The 18,144-nt window shown below is 24.0% G+C and overlaps 1 protein-coding gene across 1 annotated transcript in view; it reads right to left on the reverse strand.

Moving 5' to 3' along the window:
* Positions 1–18,144, reverse strand: part of LOC112686427 — a 34,311-nt gene that overhangs the window by 4,474 nt on the left and 11,693 nt on the right. The window lies entirely within an intron of this gene.

Here is an 18,144-nt window from a genome sequence, read left to right on the forward strand (position 1 = left end):
GACCTCTGCTGGTATACATACATATACAATTAAATTTGTCTAAAATGGTTTATGAATATGCTGAATAAGCTGAAAATTTGTTATTATTGAATAAGTTTCAAGTTTAGCCATAAATTTCATCATAAATATTGTACTGGATAAGCTGGAAAAAAAATGGAATATTTAATGAGTTCTATGGGATTCTGTCGTAGGCAGTTGTAACTGTATGTATAAGAAAAAGTAATTGATTTTGTGAGACATAATATAACTTCTTCAGTATTTATCAGTCCATTCAATATAAATTATTAAACATTTATTTTTTAATAATTGTGGCATTAGGGTATTAAACTTTAAAATTACCGATAATTATAACAGTAACTTTCTAATTAACAAGTAATATATTTTTCAAATGTTATCATTGTTCCCCAAACATTTATTCCTTTTTTAAACAATAAAATATTAGTTGATGTAGTATAAAATACGGAATCATGATGTGTATTTTAATTTTACCAAATATATTTCATAAATAGAATGCAAACTATCTTCGTTTGTTTGTAGACCACGTAGCTTCTAGGAACCGAATTTCATTTCGGTTTGAAAAAACCGTTTTACATTCTTAAGTAACCATTTTCATAAATATTTTTTTAGAATTAATAATTTTCAACTGATTTTTTATGTTGGTTCAATCATATTCTAAAATCATTGATAGTATGAAATGTATATGAAACATTACCTACATGTTTCGTATTGTATTTATACCTACTAAAACGAATTCAACAACCCAATATACAGATATTTTAATCTTACTATACATTTTATATTGTCACGTTTCTGTAATGACACGTTAACATCACTAAATTGGTGTTAGCGTCTAATGCTTACCTCGTAGCACAATAGCTCACTGGCGTAGGTAACGTACGACGGCGTCCTGTATAGGTGATTTTAATACGTTTAAGTATTTTGCAGAGTTACATGGTATACCACGAATGGTTGTGGTGGTTCAATGAATTTATCAAAAATATTTTGTATACTGGCGTCTTGTATAGGCAATTTTAATATGCGCATGTATTAGCTACAATTATATGGTATGCAACGAACGATAGTAGTCCACAAAAATGTTCAACAAAATGAGAGCGATAAAGACGTCTATTTATTATTAGGCATTCTGTGGAGTGTATCGGTGGGATTCGATGGCAACTGCTAATAGCTGCCAGTAGGATTTATATGCATTAAATTTATTCGGCCGAAAAAAGAAAATATTTTGTTTTCATCCAGATTTGGCCATGTACGGTCGTGAACAACCGAATTTATTGGACGTAATGTGACCGGTAAAATTTAATGTCATACTTTTATTTTTTTTGACCGCAGTTAGCGGATGCCGGGTCTAGCCTGAGTTTCATCGATTGCAGTGATATATATTTATTAAAGTGTACTAGTTTGTAATTGTTGAGCTAAATAGTTAATCTGGTGGCTAATTAAAAAAAGAAGTGTCTCAAAAATAATTTTAACAAAACTTGATATGCAAAAAACAATAGGTGTATTTTTTTGTCATTATCTATTCGTTTTTAATGTTTAGATAAAGATAATAAAGAGTATATTTTTATTTTTTAGATTTGGGTGGAATATATTGTATCCATTTCGATAAACATTCTAACTTTAGGGGTTATGGTGAGACGATTTGGTTAACCACTGTCACTGATTAGTGTTCAGCGTTGATTGATTCCGGATGAGTAACCAAATAATGAAGCTAGTTCACATTCATACAATACTTATTCTAACCTTCCAACTAGTTGAAAAAACTTATAGTTTCTCTATATCCTAATATACCAATGACCACCAAAGTTGCCATGGATAAAAAATGTAAATGTTTTAATGTTTTATAAAAAAAAGGGAAATTATATATTTAACTCTGTTGGTATTTTTGTCTGTATCATAATCAAATAAAATTATTAAATCTTAACGGGAAATATAATATTATATATAATTATATAATTATATAAATATAAATGTAATGAAAATGAATGGCTAGTGAGCAAATATTAATAGAATTTAAAATCAATTTAGCTTGATGATTATTACGGTTGTTGAACAATAAATGGACAGTAATTTTATCGAATTATGTTATAGTATTGAGTATAAGTTGTAATTTATGGTATACATCTTAACGAATACGAGTGCATACATAATTCTAAAAACTTTTTTTTTGCTAAAAAATATATGTTTTAATTCTAGTATGTAAAAGTAAATGTATTTAATGCTTAATAAAATAATTTTAATAATTTATAACTGTATAATGTTTACTTTAGCTTAGATTATAAGTTTATTCTCTAAAGAATTGCTTTATTGTTATTATGACTATTATTAGTATTATTAATCAGGTTTGATTAGTAAATGAAATTTAGTACCTAATTATATTTAGCACATTGTTAATAACAAGTTACATCGTGAAATTACAGTAATTAAATTTCTTTAGCAAATAAACACCAAATAAAGTAGTTAAACATTTAGTTAAGATTAAAATATATTTATAATATAAATGATATATTATGTATATTATTATACATTTATATATGTTATTATATAATAATGTTAATTTTTCTGTATTAATGTAGTAATTTTAAAATCCTATACGATTCGCTTTAATTTATGTTTTTTTATGTATGCGTAACATTTAAACCGCATTACAATATTATTTATTATTATTATGTACAACATTAAAAGTTTAGATTAAAAAGATTAAGAGAGCACTTGTATTTTATAAAACAAATACCTTTTAAAGATTAAAAATACATTAACTTTCACTATTCTTAAAAAAAATGTTACCTAGTTTACATATTTGAAAATTTAAACGTAAAACATATTAAGTCAAATGTTGATGTATTCATTTTATTATGATTAATAATAAAATTCATTGGACTGTCAAATTAAAACACGAAATAAATAATTAAAATTATAATAATTATATTTAATTATTAATTAAAACTGAAAACCTATATTTTCTTACAGATAAATCAATAAAAAAACTTTTACAATTTTAATTTTTGATATAGATTATTTTTATTATTCGTGGATAAAACAATAATATTTAATATATGTATTATTATAGATGAATATCAATTTAACGCTGAGACGAATAGAAAACTATTCATTATTACTTAAATTCAGAGCAATATACAATGACATACTTAAAATTATATTAACCGGAGTCAAAATGTTTGTTATTGGGAACACGCTGTTCTCAAATCGTAGTTACGCTACACTTATTATAATATGCAATATATAAATATTATGTTAATGCAAATATGGTATGACAATTTCTAAACGATTTAAAATTTAAATTGAATAACGGTTTATTATAATTTATATTAGACACATTAAAATATAAAACAACGATTGTTCAAATAGCTTGCAGGCAGGGTTCAAGCACAAAGATATTTTGATCTTTTTTTAATTTTGAATTTATTACTTCTTTTGTACACGTTTTGGTACCTTTCTGACTTAATTTTTTCTTCGTAAACATATTGCACTCGCTACTAAATCTAGTCAATGATTTATTATTTTTTGGCGTCAGTGAACGATAAAATTAAAATAATAGTATAATTTTGTTTAGATTTAAATTAATTTTTTTTTTGTTAGATTTTAAAAATTCTATGACGATATGACTGGTAATAATAACATATTTCAGGAAAATACTATATATACTGTTTTTTAATCGTTTTAATATGTTTTGTAATGATTAATATAATATTGTCATATGGAATGTTTTTGTGAATATTAACTCTTTCATATTCGTACTCATTAAAACTGTAATTGTATGTAATCTGTTTATGTGTGTGTGCGTGTGTTTATACGTGTCTTTATCTTCTTATTTATAATGAAATAGTTGAAAGTTAATTCTTGTTATTCGTATATTATTAAACCACAAAAAAAAAGTAAAAAAAATAATACTAAGTTTTAAATTAAAACCATTATATTCTTGCTACTAGAAAAACCTGCTCAAAAAATGATATTAAAATTATTCAATTATTTCCCTGAATATCATTATTTTCTTTTTAGTTATGCTTATTAACTTAATACCTTTTTTTTTCTACAAAATAATTGTCCAGTACGGTTGATTTAAAGATTATTTTATATTATAATATGTATAATTTTAATGGTTATGTTATAGTTTAAACCCGAAATCCATCAAAACTATTTTTAAATAGTCCAAACTAGTTTCCACAAATTCCTTTAGTTAACTAATTTTGAAAAATATTCTATCATTAATGACAGTAATACATAAATTATGAACGGAAATTGATAATAATTTGTGAATTGTTTTTAACCTGTTTTAAATAATTTTGCAAACGTAAACATGTATTTGAATATATTAATATTAATATATATATATGTAATAACTTTTTTTAATAAATTGAAATGTAGTACAATTGTAAATATGAGTATACATAATTATATATAAAAAAAATTATTATTTATGGAGTTTTTTTACATAAAAATTTCAAACGAGTAGTTTATGAGTGTTATAATACATTTGTTATATACTTCATAAATTAAGTAATTAAATTTGTAATAAAAAAACTGACATTTTTAAGTTCCCTTGTTTTTCATGAAAATTAAAATATAATATTAGAAAAAGAAACAAAAGAACAACATAGTTCTCCTAGGTAGCACGTCGAGAGAAGAAACCGTCTTACGGCTTCAAATGTTGGTAACATATTTAAACAAAGACCTTAGACATCATGTAAAAACTTGTTTACAGTTTACTGTATCACTAATTTCCTACTAAAGCTACAGAGTATGTTAAACATATGAAATCTCAAGTGATTAAAAAATTTGAAGAAATCAGTGGCAAAAAATTAATGTCTTTGTTTTTTTAATTGTTTTTTTTATTGATTAAAATACTTATTTTGCTGCCACGCCTGGTAATATAATTTATAATAAATACATTTTATTTTATTTAAATCCTGTATATTTATTTAGTACATTTTAATATTTTTTTTTATTTTAAAATAGATTAGTAATTGAAGATGATTCAATAATTGAGGTCAAATTTCCTTATACAGCAAAAGACTATTGTTATTGTATTGATATTATAAATGAGCGGTTCTTAACCTTTTGTTGATCACGGACTCCTGATGAAAGATTTTTAGATATTGCGGACCTCCTTACCAATTTTTTTTTCAAAAGCATTTTTTTTTTTACAAAATATTTCATATTGTTAATACCAAAATTATAATAATGATTTTATATAATAAATTATAATAATAGATATAAAAAAACATATATTTTTATAATTATTTTTATTACACTTAATTTTTTAGTTAATTTAATTTTAAATTATAGTTGATGGTTTTAAAATATGACAAAAATAAAGAAAACAAAACTAAAATGTGGTAAAATAAGGTAAAAATAATATTGGTAAAAAATGTAATGTCATGTAATTTTTTCGTTATTTTCAGACAAATAGACTTTAACGAAATCATAATGTATGATTATGATTTTTGGATACGAATGGAAAAAAAAATTAGATCTGTAAATAGGTATTTATCTGTAAATTCTATTATAATCCATACTATAGAAATGTTATATTAGTCCTTAATGTAAATAGAAGATTGCATAATGAAAATAATATACAATCAATAGGATAATCAACATATACCTACTTTTAATGTATTTTAGTTTTTATCAAGAATGTTTATTGCTATAGATAATTAATAAATAATCCGCAGTATAGTAGACAAATTTTTCTATTGGATATTAAAGATTTACTACACATAATAACTTTGAAAAATTTAAGTTGTAACATTATATAAGTACCTAGATACTAAGGTTAGATAAGCTTAACGTAATGTCTAATTATTATTATTAAAAATTATAAAATAAAAAAATTATATAAATTACATAAATTTGTGTAATTATTGATAACTTATAAGGTTTTACAATTATTACAAATGTCTAATTCATATAAGAATAAAAAATTATTGTACAAATAGGTGACCTAAAGCGAAACAGACGCAACACGTTTGTTATGAAAATATGCTCTTACCTATTCAATTTTAATGAATTTATTATTTCATTATTAGTATTTAAAAAAGTAATTAGGTTATAAATGTAAATCAAGTCGTGTTATCATGGGCGGAAATCGGGGGGAAGGGCTTGAGGAGACTAAGCCCTCCAGAAATGTAAAGTACAGGTCTTAGCCCTTCTAGCCCTAAAATTGTTAAGTGTTTAAAAATACAATAATTATTATAATTGTAAAATGTATTTTTAATAACTGAATTAAAATAAAATTTTCTGTGATAAAAATTAAATCAAATTCATAAGATTTTACTAACTTTTTGTCATGACTTGGAACGATCGTAATTAATATAATATTAATAATATGTAATAATACCCGTATTGTTTGTTTAATTTAATTAATTAATAATTTATGTTTAAAATACCTACTCCAAAAATGTTTAAGATAAGGCATCTAATTGTTTTTTTGATTAAATTGTTGAGTATATCCAATTGTCAAACTTTGTAAATTGCCTTGTTGAAATAAATAATTGTGTACAAGGGCACCTATAGGTGTAATAAGCAAATAATGCTCAGCCCCCCCCCCATTTATTTTATCAAATTTCCGTTTATGCGTGTTGTACAAAGTTTGTTGTTCTTAATATATTAGTACAAAGAAATATTATAATAAAATATAAATATAAATATATAATATTAAGAAATATTATAAAAACTTTTTTCCTTTATTTTTATTTCTGTTTAAAGATATTCTTTTGAACGTTTTTATTTATTGTGCTATTGTTGTTATACCATACATTATTATTGTATGTAGTCTTTGATATTGATATATCAAAATTGTATGAATAGTTTTTCTGTACTTAATGAATATCGATAAATCTTTAGAATTTCAGTAAATCAGAAATAATTTACTCAACATTAACAAGCCGGTCGGTTGATTTGCAAGCCAAGCTTAAAACCGAATGATTGCACTTCACTTGTAATAAAATAACAATAGAAGACTTAATTATTCTTATTAAATTCTGCAACATGAAATGGGTTTAAACAGCACTCATAATGGCTGAAGGGACAATATCAATGAAGATATTTTTATGGGTTCTTAATACCTATATCTACAATCGCAAAATAAGATAAGAACAAACATTTTGCGTTCATTTTAACCTTAGTTTAAAGGGTACAAAAATAGTGGATTTGAGAAAAATTAACAAAACATTCAAACAAGATAAAGAAAAAATTACTTGATCAAATTTAATGACTTTTGTGTACAGTATTTTTTTTATTGATCATAAGAAATCTTAAAATAAAAATGTAATATTACATTTATATTTTTATTGTAATATTTTTATGACTAATTTTTATGCGATTCTACGTATAATCAATCATAGTGTATCCATCAAAATATATGCCATCGATTAGCCATAAGAAGTGCGTGGATTTATATGCATTTGTATATTTATTCTGGTTGGTCATATGATATGCTAAGTTAGCACAAAATGTATTTTATAACTTGACGATTTAAACAATTACATTTTTTCAGAGTATAGTTTTGCATTTTTCGATATTTAACCATTTATTTTTATTTTAAGTGATTATTTTACGGTTTTAACTGCATATTTTATCTTTTAGTACATATTTCGATAATTTTTTTTGTTTTATTTTTAAGATATTTACTAGGTATTGTAATATAAGGATTAAATTTGTTTATGAAAAATGTAGAAAAGTATTATTAAAAAATGAATACTACGACATACTAAAATATTAAAATTTTTAAATGGTGAAAGTGAATTAATTCAAACCGGCGAAGATCCAAATTAAATGATATATTTTTTAAATAGACACTTAATACTTTTTTAAATTTGAAATGATTTTCAAGATATAAAAATTTGTTGACTGACAAACCTCAATCAAATGACAAACATAATATAAATTTAGAAAAAAAAAATTAATTTAGGATTTATTTATGATATTAATTGATTTATTTTTTTTTATTTTAAAAGACAACCTGCGAAATTATTATGATTTTGGTTAGTAAATTCCTTTAAAATGAAGAAAAAAAAAAGGATTTACAGTAGGGTTGGATAATTTTAAACGTAATTTTTTTTATGTATTTCATTAAATTTTCAAAAAATAATTTTTTTTTTTTGCTAAATTTTAAGCGCATATTTTAATAAATTAGTGCATATATTTGTGCATGTTAAAAATTTTTAGAACATATTTGGTTGATTTTCAATGCATATAAATCCGCGCTATAATTATAAATAATAAGTTAGCATGATTATAGTGAGTGCAGATAGGAATGCTAGTATTAAAAATATTTTAGGCTTAAGTTCTAGTAACGATTTTAATCAATGTGAAATAGATATTACGTAATGCGCATAGAATATAATAACACTTGAATAATAGCTGATGATACCAACAAATAAAAAAACCTGTCCAAAAAATGCATCAATATCAAAATTATCCAATATTTTAATTCACGAGGTTCTTCTTTTACTATTTCCCTAAACTTCTCCATTTTATCATTAGTTTTATATCTATTATCTTTTTGTCTGTTCTGTCACATCACTGTCAAATACTTGATGACTATTTATTTTGTCACATATGTTACAGTTAAGACCCGAAGTTCGTTGAAACAGTTTTGATGAATTTTGGATTTTTACTGTAATATATATATTTATATATACATATAAATAAGTTAATCACTATTGTACAGTAAAACCTCTAAATATCGAACACCGTTGGTCGCTGCAATTTCATGTGTTTTTCAGAGATGACCGCTATTTAAAGGGAGACATTTTATTTTTAGGTTTTTATTAGGTTTATAAATTACATTTTTACATCAATTACATTAATACCTCTTAAAAAATAAAATTTATGGAAAAAAATAGTCACTATACGTTTGTATTGAAATCAAAAACAACTAAATCCTAAATGTACGGTTTTCCTGCAGCGTCCATATGTCGAGACGCCGAGACCCTAGTTTAGGGGTGGTGAAACTTTTTCGGGTTAGTTGCCAATATTTGGTATACATTTTTTTAAAATATACTCGCGTGCCAAAGGTTTACAAAAAAAAAAAAAAATATAAAATAGGTTTTACTAGATAAAAACAAAAGGATGTACTAATACTCATTTTATTACACATTTATTTGTTAAATTTTATTTTAAAAAATAGATTTTTAATTTATTATAAATTAAATGATTAAATGTTATTTTACTATTAATCATTATTTAGGATCAATACAACAATATACAATATTTTATTTTAATGTGATTTCTGTTGTTGTTTTTGTGTAAATAAAGTTTTAATATCTGGTGTATAGCTAGTAATTTTTGGTGAAACATAAGCAGTATTGGTTTCATTTATTAATGCAATTCTTTGCTTTGTTTTTATTAAATTTACTGTGGAAAATAAACTATTATAAGTGTATGTTAACAAAAAAGTTGATGGGATAGACTTTTTTTAATGTGTTATATGTGTTTGGAAGAGAGTTACAGACTTAAATAATTTTAGTATCAGAATTTTTTACCTCTTTTTCTTGAAGATGATGGATTTATATTTTTCAATTAGTTATCTTAAATCAATGCATTTTTGTTTCTTTGTATGACAAGACTAAAAATTAATTAACTCGAATTCAAATGTATCTATATCTTATTCATCGAAATTGCAGGTATCAGTGGATTTGAGAAACTTAATGTTACATTTAATCTTTTTAAAATGTATAAACCCATTGTTGTACTGAATAATTGTTTCCTTTTTAATACTAAAAAAAAAGCATTTATATTTTCATATAATTTAGGAGTCTCATGGATTTGAACTTCACTCAAGAAATTGTTTAAATATTGAAAATAATTAAATTTGTGGTTTTCCCTATTTCATATAAATATATTTAATTTTATTTCAAAGCTTTTTACTAAACCAAACATAAAATCTAAACTTTTTTTAGTACCTTGTAATTTTAAGTTGAGTTCATGTTGCAAAAAAAATTCAGTACAAAAACATTAAATTGCACAAAATATTTAAGTCTGTTAATTCAGTGTAAATTTTTTAATTGTCACTCAAAAATAATCGAATTTTATATAAACATTCTACTAAAAGGCGGCTTCTACTAAACCAACGAATATTATAGTACATCACGAGTCCGTTACGAATAGGATTGACTTCTTCTAATAATAATTTAAATTTCCTTTTATTTAATGCTTGGGTATTTATAAAGTTTACTATTTTTTTTACATGCTTTACAATATTTTCATATTGCATTAATCTGTTCTTAGCACATAATGCTTTCTGATGAATAGTATAATGAAAACCAATTAAATGATGTCCAATTTTTTTATAAAAAAAACACGATATTTTCCAATCATACATGGGACACCACAATTTTAGATAAATCTAATCCATTATCTTTAAGGACATTTATAACAACTTCACATATATTTTCCCTCTTAGTTTTAGCTGGTATGGTTGCTAATTTTATAAGTTCTTTATGAACTTCATCATTAATTCAGAATTGAAAAGTTATATAAATACGTGCAGATGATGTTATATTTGTACTCTCATCGATGCCAATTTAAAAAAATGAGTATTTATTTAGATCATGTATTAATTGATCTTTAATATTATAATTCATACTTAGATTCTCTCTCTAATGGTATTTCTACTGATTGATAAACTTTTTATTCGTTCCATAATTTTATTCTTATTATCAAAATTTTGAAAAAGATTATCGGTGCAATGTAATCATTTTAACATTTTAACGAACAATTCATAAATAATATTATTATTATTATTAATAATATTGTTCAAAATTAAAAATTAGGACTTGCATGTATAATCTACGCGTGAAAGAGACAACGATCGCAGTGGCTATAATTTAATTTTGTAAAATCAAACTAGAAGAGTCGGATAAAATAATAAAATCCACTGCGTCTGATGCCACAGGGAATATAGGGTAAACGCTACATCTCGATGCTGCAGGAAAACCGTACCTTAATACAACAACGCAGTAGTTATAACAATTCTTTGATGTGAAAAATTTCAACGATTGGACGAATAAGATAATATACTTTATACTATATATTAATATATGTAATAAAATATTATTTAATAGTATAGACTTTTATTTTTGCATGCTTCAATCATTCTTAATTTACCATAAAAGTTATTAATTTAAAAAATTAAAATGTCATAAAAATGTTAGTTATTTAAAGGTTATTATACAGAAAAGTGGTGAAAATGTCGCAGTTTCGGAAAAAACGTCAGTTATTTGGAGGTGTCCGCTATTCAAAGGTGACTGTTAAGGGAGGTTTTATTGTACTTATAACAATAATTGATTGAACATATATTTATGTAAGATCTGAAGTGGTACTAGGATAAAATTTATTTGGGATAAACGGAACAATAAATTTTATTTGATTTTAATTGTTTTTTACTACTTTCAACTTCAATATACTAATTATGATTCATACATTTTTCTAAAAGTATTAAACTAGGTCTGTTATAATTTGCTTATTTTTTTCATAATGGTTATGAATTAATACTGTTATGATATACAAATAGGTAGATCAAATGTTGTAATTAGAAATTTTGGGTTGACTGTAAAAATAACACCACATCCCTTTTTGTTTATTATAAAAACGATTACTAGAGAATTAAATTTGAAATTATGTTTAGTATAAACTTAGCTGATTAGCATTTATAATTAACCGAATGTAACATTTGTATTTCGAAAAATGTATACGAGATAAATACTTATCTTTTTATTGAACTTGTACTAATAAATAATAACGATTATATTTGATAATCTTAATGTATTTTTGTTTACAAATATCATTATGGTAATTTCGTAGTATGGAAATATCTTTATTGTTAGTCAAACAAAAGTTTTGGCTGGCACATTAATATGTATAATAAATTGGAACTGACATTTAAAAAAAATAATAATTATAGTCATCTTATTCCATGTTAACTCGAGTGTTAATAACAATGTGTTTATAAAAAAATTAAAATATATATAATAATCATAAACTGCGAGAGGTAAATGTCATGTATAATGAAATTTAATTTATAGTTTCATTAGGATTTCATTTTCATAAATATATACAAATTAATTATAACATAAAATAAATATTTTTATTGTTACTGATGGTTTTTTACCTTTTATAAATGGAAACATGTACATGACTGGTTGGTTTCAGCAATTATAGATAAGTATTGCTTTTACTGTTTTTATTTATACCTTTGATATTGTTCATTCGGTACGTTTGAACCAAACGAACGGTTTATGATCTAGAAAGTCAATACAATTGTTTAAGAAATTAGAGAAGATTAATCATGTTCAATGAATGATGAAACACATTATTATGCGTACTGAATTTTCTTGCTTAGCTTACTTAATTTTAAATGTTTCTATTGGTAATTAATTACTACCTAAATATACATTAAGATGAATTTAATTGAATATTGTTATAGTTGTTAAGGGTTATATGGGAAAATTAAACGTAATAGCCGTTAAACACGAGATTAAATACAAATAAACGTTTAACTATAAATTAATAGGTACATAGTTTATTACACAAACGATGCACTATTATAATTATTGGTTAGTAACTTTGATCTTCTGGAGTGTCTTAAATTTTGCATCCCAAGAAAAACATAAGAATGATTTTACGATAATATGTAAAAGATACCACTTTTGAAGTAGATACCTAGTTAATAATTAAAATATTATATTCAAATTTCGACTCAACCACCTATACATTAGTCATAATAATTTTACGTTTATTCTTATATATTTTATAGCATTGTAAGTATTACATTGTTTGTATCGATTGACAAGTTAAAACGAAATGAATACAATAATTGTATGAATAATTATTATTCCGAGGTATTTCTTTAGTGAAAATACAGAAATATTTTGCAATAGTTCAACTTTATTTTTTAAAAAATTTTTTTAATACAATTTTTTTTTTTTTTTGATAGATAAGATTTGTTTTTAATCGTTTTTATAACGTAATGATTTATCGCTTTAAAACTAAAAGTGACAATGCATAAGCTCGAATAACATAGGTTTGGATAGTGGAATATCGTACATTCGTCAAAATATTTCCAGATACCGTTTATTGAAATGTTATTTATAAAAATTATTTACGCACTGATACTACTTCAAAAAAATATTATGTAGGAACTTCTGTAGTTGAACTATATTTTATGATTGCAGTGCTATGATTTTTAAAATTTATATTAAAAATCACATTAAGTATTGAAGCTTCTACTCAAATTTATAATACAAACACTACCGTCATCGTTGAAACGATTACGGAACAGTAGCCAATCGATTTGCAAGAACATAATATAATATTCCGTGTGAATTTACTTTACAGTTATGGGGGTTATAAGGCTTATAATATTGCTTCAACAATCTAAATAAGTAAATCCTCATAGAAAAAATATAATAGTATGACGTTGTACCTGTATAAAAGTATAGAATTATACTGGACGAAAAAAAAATCACCTACTGTAACACGATTATTATTAGAAAGCATATTGTAGCCACCTTATAGATATCTTTATATTTTTTTTATTATTTATTATTTGGACAATACATATATGGATTTAATAAATCGAATTTACTGAAAATCCGATGAGGGCTTTCATTACCCTCGAAGTAGAAATGTGTCATACAAGTTATTGATTATCCTCAATGGACAATTCCATTAGGCACCACCATCAAAAAATGATTATGTGAAATTATGGTAGTGGTTGACCCTTAGGATTGATGTGCTGTGCGTATCGACGATTATCAATTACGCAACGTATACGTATTTCACGTTTATTTAGGTACACAAGTCTCGCTTGGTCCGGATTACATGATTGAGGTAATAAATTACTATCATATTATCGTGAGAATTCACACGCATGCGACAACCGTCATCTTTATTCAAATAAGCAATCTTGTTCGTGATCAAATGCATCTCAATTTCATACATTCTACGCTTAGATTAAAGTGCCCGTCGCCACACGAAGCTGTCTTAAAGGTACTGTTGCGTAAATATATATGGATTTATTATAATATAAGCATCCAGTGATGTATGTGCTCATATTTTTTGGATTATCTTATGATTTTTTCGTCACAAGTTCTTATAGTAATTATTTTACAGCATGATATGAATTTAACTAACACTGTTTCATCGTTATCATACATATGTAGAACCATTCACATAATATTCACCTGATATATCTACAAGCGATGTGACAATTAAATATGGTTAATATATGGATACATTGTGATTTGCTTTAGTCATCTTCGTCAATCACTTACAATGGTTAGGATTTTTTTTTCGGTTTTCAACAAGATAATTTATTTTAAACAAATGGTGAGTATATTTGAACTCGAAGAAGAAATCACTATTTGTCGTTACGTCTTTTGTTCAATCTCTCAGAAGAAAATCATTTGTCTATTGTAAAACTTTTTTAAAACTTTGGAATATATATTTATTTTTTTTTTTTCAATGAAAAAATACACGAGGTTACTCAAAAATGATCTTGTCTATATATAAAATATTTTGTCTATTATTTGATGTATTATATTATGACTTGGTTCATATGCGATTTTCGTCGACAAATATTTATATGAAGTTTGTAGAAACTTAGGAAACCTTCTGTCCTTTATTTATATACTTTTTAATTGTGCAAAGCAAATTTAATAACCACAAGTAGTTTGATAATTAATGGACGTAATACAAATAAGTAGTAATACTGTAAATATTATCGATAGTTAAAATGATCATTAGATGATTAAGTTTTACTTTTTCTTGTTATTTTTTATATATATGGTATGGTGTATATAGTATCATAATTTATATAAAATACGTTCTAAAAAGTTATAACGTTATGTGTCATAACTGGGAATGGGTCGATGATCCAACAACCAACGGGCAAAGAGTACATGGGACCAACAAACAATGGACCGATAAAATATAATAATATACAGTTTTTAAATCTTTTTAAAATTTTAAATTATTCATTATATTCTCATATCTTTGTTTATCGAATTTACTGTATAAGCTAATAGACCGATTATAGTAAAATACTACAAACACCCGTTAATATTTATTAACTTCGTTAACTATTATCTTTTGTATCTCATGTACACTCGTAAAGTCGCAACATCTAAGTACTCAATGTTACCAGATTACTATCTAAAATAACAATTATTATAATTATTATTTTCTACAACAAATTTAAAATTATTTTCTTCATTTTTTTAATAAACATTTTATTCAACATTTTTAATTAATAAATTATAAAATAACTTTTTTAATGATTGAAATTACACAGTATACTTCATATACAGCGAATTCTATGAGCACAGGTATTAAAACAATGAATAACATAACATTATATTATATTTTATCGGTCCTGTGGATTGTTTGCTCAATGTTTGTCGACCCAATGTCGTGATTTGTTATAACTTATGAATAAATCATTATTTTCTTATAATTATAAATATATTATTCAACCTTATTATTTTGCATATTTTGCAAGTTTGTTAACCTTTTATTTTTGTTTTTTATTAATACACAATACCTATATTTTTAAATAAAATGCGTTTTTTATATTTTATGTTATAATTGCATACTATTAAACAATCTATTGTATGCATTTGTGTATTTTTATAAATTATAAACTATGGTAATTTTATATTTATAATAATATTAACAATAATCATTTTTATCATGGAAAATATAGTAAATATATTAATGCATAGTGCGAAGGAAATAGTTTTGTTTCTTTAGGGCAAACGCAGTATATATTGAAATATTGCGTACTTACTTTAATCATAACTATTATTAATACAATCAGTTTTATATACTATTATATTTTAGATTCTGAATGAAGTTAGGATTTTTTTTTTTAATCTTGCTTTATCGAAAAGTTCATCAGAATAAATATAAGTTAATTCAACTATTTATATAATTGTTGTCCTTACCTTTGAAATTTCAAAGTAAAAGCAGAACACTATATTGGGTATGTTAATATGGTTAAACTATTAATAATAATTATATATCACTATTTTATTGAGCTATAACGTAATTTTTGTTATTGTATTTATTTCAAAGAATAATTTTATTTATTTTATTTAAATCCCCCATCGTAATAATAAATAATTTATATTATTTTTTAAATCTCTTTTTTTTTAAAACACATTTTAATTTCACTGTTGTTTTAAAATTGAATTTTTTTCAAGATTTGTCTCATATATTTTTTTTAAAGCACTTTTCTTGTAGTTTACATTCTTGACGAAAAGATATAGTTTTTGAGTTTAACAATATTTGCTTTTAACGCTTATATACGACAATTCCATTTAGTCTTTATATGTATGGGCAAACAAATAAAAAATAAAACGTAATCCAAGTTGTAAAATAAATAAAATAATGAAAAAGTGCTGATACATGATATAGAAGACGGGTTGAAAGATAAATAATGGAGGGTTAAGACACTATAAGTGTGAATGGGCTTAATTAGTTTTGAAAGCAACGAAGAATCATAAAAATTTTAAAACTATTCCGAATCCAGTTTAGTGCAATGAGTGTAGTTAAATGTTCTTAATTTAATTATACTCAATGTGTTTAATTAATAAAAAAGAAGAAAAAATGGTAAAATCAGAAGTTAAAACAGTGTATTTATCTTGAATATTCTAATTTGGTGCAATAGTCTATGGACTAAGTTAGTCTTAGTTGAAATATAACAATTATAGTATGTAAAATAAATTGTTTTGCTTAATAGTGACTAATCAAAACTTAAGAGATATTAATATAACTCAAATTAATTTTCATAAAATAATATTACGGTTTAATTAGATAAAATGCAATTAATTTGAAAATGCAATAGAAAATTATTTTGTTATTTTGTATTTTGTACTATTACGTGAATTTGTATTTTGTTAAGACATTGAACGAGTATCGTTTAAAGAACTTTTAACTGATATATGCCCGAAAATAACTATTTAAAATCTTGATGTTCTGGTTATGAAAAATATGCATGATTTATTTTATTTTATCAGTATATTTTTTTGGTGTTTATGAAATACACTGATGATTTATTTTATCCCACATGTATAAATAAAATATATTTACAAAATATTATCAATACATAATAGGTAATAAAAAAAAAAAAATAAAATTATAACAGTTATTAATATTATATTATTTATGCTTGATTGACAATACTAATATGGCAAATTTTTTATAGTGAATATATACTAATACAAGAATGAAATTTTCTTATCATTGGTTTTTATTCAGGATCTAAAATCATTTATAATTTAATTTTTGATTTTAAAGTTATTTAATTTATCGAAATTTAATTGAATAATAATTTTTTATTATATTTATGAACGCACCTTTAAATAACTGTTGAAAAATAAAATTTACAAATCATTTTTCAAATACAGATTTTAAAATAATTTATGTATAATACTATATATTTAAGCCGAGTTTACACGGGTCGATCGCAGTCGAACGACTTTCGCCGCATGATAACGCATCGATCCCAATCGAAACGATTAATTGTTTACACGTTCAACTGTTTCTTGGCTACATTTTAGTCGGAAGTGTACACAAAATGTCTTCTACGGTACGTGTTGGTGTTTTATTAATTTGTGATATATTACGTGAAGAGTTGTTAAAATTTAAAAGTAAAAAAACCAAAAAGCGTCGTTTGTGGACTCGGAAATGGATTTTAAGAAGGAACACTTTAGGTGCATCAACAAATCTTTTAAAAGAGCTTTCTGTAGAAGATCCAAAATCATTCTATAATCATTTAAGAATGAACGAAGATATGTTTTTATATCTTTTAGAAAAAGTATCTCATATTCAAAAGGAAAATACCAATATGCGAGAAGCATTTCTAGTTTTATAAATATTTTACTCAATATATCTACCTATTTTGAACTTATTATATAAGAATATATTATAATATATTATTATTACTGTGAGTATTTAATCATGCAACGATGATTAAATTGTTGAAATCGACCAAAAAAGTAGACTTCTTTTCGACTTTGATCGAATCGAATCATTTAGCCGTGCGATTAAGTCGAAAATGAGTTTACACGTTCAGTTTGCTTTCGATTTTACCGCACGGCGACA

This window comes from Sipha flava, unplaced genomic scaffold (assembly GCF_003268045.1).
Source record: "Sipha flava isolate LNK unplaced genomic scaffold, YSA_version1 307_pilon_pilon, whole genome shotgun sequence".
Lineage (NCBI taxonomy): Eukaryota > Metazoa > Arthropoda > Insecta > Hemiptera > Aphididae > Sipha > Sipha flava.